The following is a 3,246-nucleotide window of genomic DNA, read 5'->3' on the forward strand; positions in this document are numbered from 1 at the left end:
AAGTTTGTTTACAATTCAAGAGTTTAATATAATTTTTTCCTGAAAATTATTATAGCAAAATTTACCTGATTGGAATGTCCTTACATCATTCACTTCAACTACCTCATTTACTTTATTTTTCTCTTCAAAGGCAGCCTTGATGGGTTTGGAAACAAGATATTATATTAAAATTGTATAGTCATAAAATATATAGTTAATAATTCTAGAAAAAAAAAGAAAATATTTTACCCTAACATGAGGATGTTTCTTTTGAGAGACTGAAAAGCAAAAGGATCAGATAATCAATTGTACATCAAGGTATCAAAAATAATCAGAAATTCAGACAAAGTTAGTACAGAGAAGAATTCTTATGCATAATTTGATGATGAGTACTTTTAGTTTGGACTTTTTCTTTATGTTTACAGCAAAAACTGACAGAATATACTGTAGAAAAATCAGGAATACAGGTTTAATGAAACATAAAGTTAAGATTCCAGTATCAAGTTTATGTTTCCAATGACAATATTATAGGAGCTGTGCATGGTGGCACACACTTGTAATCCCAATGTTCAGAAGCTGAGGCAGGAGGAGTGTGCGTTAGAAGCCTGCCTCAGCAACGTAGGAAAGCCCAAAACAACTCAGTGATAGCCTCCTTAAACAAAATACCAAACATGGCTGGGCATATGGCTCAGTGGTTAAGTGTCTATGAGTTCAACCTGGTACCAAAAGAAAAATTATAGGAAAGTGTGCATATAACAAAGTAAACATACTGATTTGTGGAGAACAACATGATCCCTAGACAGAGGAGCAATTCACAAGCCTAGGAATTGTGAGTAAAACGTCAAAGCTGCTGTTAGAATGTACAGGATATGCCATTTGTGGAACACATTAGAATCATTTACATGATTATGAGATGTGTATACTGCTTCTCCAATTGCCCTCTAATTGAATAAGTGCAAATTATGGCATTTGTTGGTTTTTCCATCTCACATTTTGCTTCTATGTTAATGAAAATGCCTATAATCTCAAGTCAATAAACAGCACAAGAATGAGGAGACTTCAAATATCTTACCAGCTTTCTTGGATTGCTGAACATCTCCACATACACTTCCTTTACCTTCAGGGACATTCTGGGAAGAAAGAAAGGTTTTATGTGTAATGAGCATTACATTTGATAAAATAATTATAATATTCAGTATTACTACAGGATACATTGGAAAGAACACAGGTTTCTGAATTATTCTCATGTACATTCCAACCCCAATTCTGCCATTTAATGACCTGCATTTTCACATAGGTTGAGAATTATAAGAGATGATAGAGACATCTCCAAACATCACTCCCCTCACCTCCAGTCAGTTATTACACAGATACTGTGATATCCAATAGATTATTTTCTTGAACACAATAATCCTGGGTAAAGATTTGATCCATCAGTAGGTCAGTATATTTTTCAAAATATGATATTTAAGAAATTCAAAATAATTACTAATGAGTTTTGAATGTTCCTGTGATTTTTATTTGCACAAAGTACCTCTTGAGCTCAGTTTTGAGGCCAATTTACAACTGAGATGGGAGAGAGTCCTTTTATCCTGTATGTCAGATACCTGAAGACAAGTGATTGCATACACTTGGCTGCATCTGACAAAGGCAATAATGAATCTTGTAGGACAATGATGGATGAATGACAGGTGCACACAACAAATAGAAAACAGAAATACTAATTAAAGAAGCCACCATGGAGGCACAGGTGGCTGAGGGAAATATTGAGCCTAGGGGTAAAACATTTCTAGAAAGGTAAGGGAGGAGAAAGAAACAAACAGAAAGAGGGAAACATGACCAGTCAAGTGAACATGTGTTTAAGCCAAAGAAGAAAGGAAAGAAATAAGAGCAGAACATTCAAAGAAATACAACAGAATTTGGACCAAACAAATAATACTGATAATACTTATTTCGACTACACTATAATTTCTTTCTCTAAAAAAAATTATAATAAAGCACTTAGTTTCATTACCATAAATGAAATTTAATTATATAACCATAGTTGTGAACCCTTGACACTAACCTCTTGGGATAGAAAACCCTGCCGATAGTCTAAAAATTTTGGTTGGAGTGACCTCAGAGTATAAACCAACCTTGGAATGATTATAATCCAGACACATCTGTCTAAATTCAAACTCATTAATTGACTCAAGCTATTTGATCAATAGAACCAGTTATCCTAGGGATAACAGCACAATCCCACTCAAGAGTCCATATGAACAGTAGGGTCTATGACCTTGATGTTGGATCAGGACATCCAAATAGTATAACTGCTATCAATGGTTCATTTGTTCAATAATTAAAGTCCTGCATGATCTCAGTTCAGACTGGAGAAATCTAGGTCGGTTTCTAGCTATTAAAATATTTCTCCCAGTTAAAAAGGACAACAGAATTAAGGCCAATTCTACACTTTTTCCTTAGAATAATGGATGAAATAATCTAAACCTAGTAAACCATTACTTACCCTGCCCTAGAACAGGGTCTGTTAGGATGGCAGAGCCCAGCAATTGCATAACACTTAAAACTTTATTACCAGAGGTTCAACTCCTCTTTTTAACACTCGTTCTTAGTAAACTTACTATTCCTGGTTGTCCTAGTTCTATTAGCCGTAGCTTTCTTAACTTTAGTTGAATAAAAAATACTGGGTTACATACAACTCCAAAAAAGCCCAAACATTCTTCAACCATTTGCTGATGCAATAAAATTATTTATTAAAGAACCACACAAACCTCTAACATCTCCCATCATTTTATTTATTATTGCACCTTCCCTAACCCTGGCATTTACAATGTGAATTCCCCTACTCATACCATGACCTTTCATCAACATAAATATGGAAGTTCTCTTTATCCTTGCAACCTCAAACTTAGCCATATGTACAATCTTATGATTGAGATGAGCATCCAATTTAGAGCTCTAATCACAGCAGTACAAGTTGCAGCACATTATCATATGAAATACCTGGCCATCATTCTACTGTCCGTTCAACTTATAAACAGATCATTTACTTTATCAACCCTTATTGCAATTCAACAATTCATAGGATTACTACCACCAATATGACCACTAGTAATAATATGATTCATCTCAACACTATCAGAATCAAATCTCAACACTATCAGAATCAAATTGAGCTCCTTTTGACCTGTCAGAAGGAGAAACTTGTATCAGGATTTAACCTAGAATATGCTGTGGGCCACTTTGCCTTATTTTTCATGGCCTAAT

This window comes from Spermophilus citellus, assembly GCF_964194105.1.
Source record: "Spermophilus citellus genome assembly, chromosome: 15".
Taxonomy (NCBI): Eukaryota; Metazoa; Chordata; class Mammalia; order Rodentia; family Sciuridae; genus Spermophilus; species Spermophilus citellus.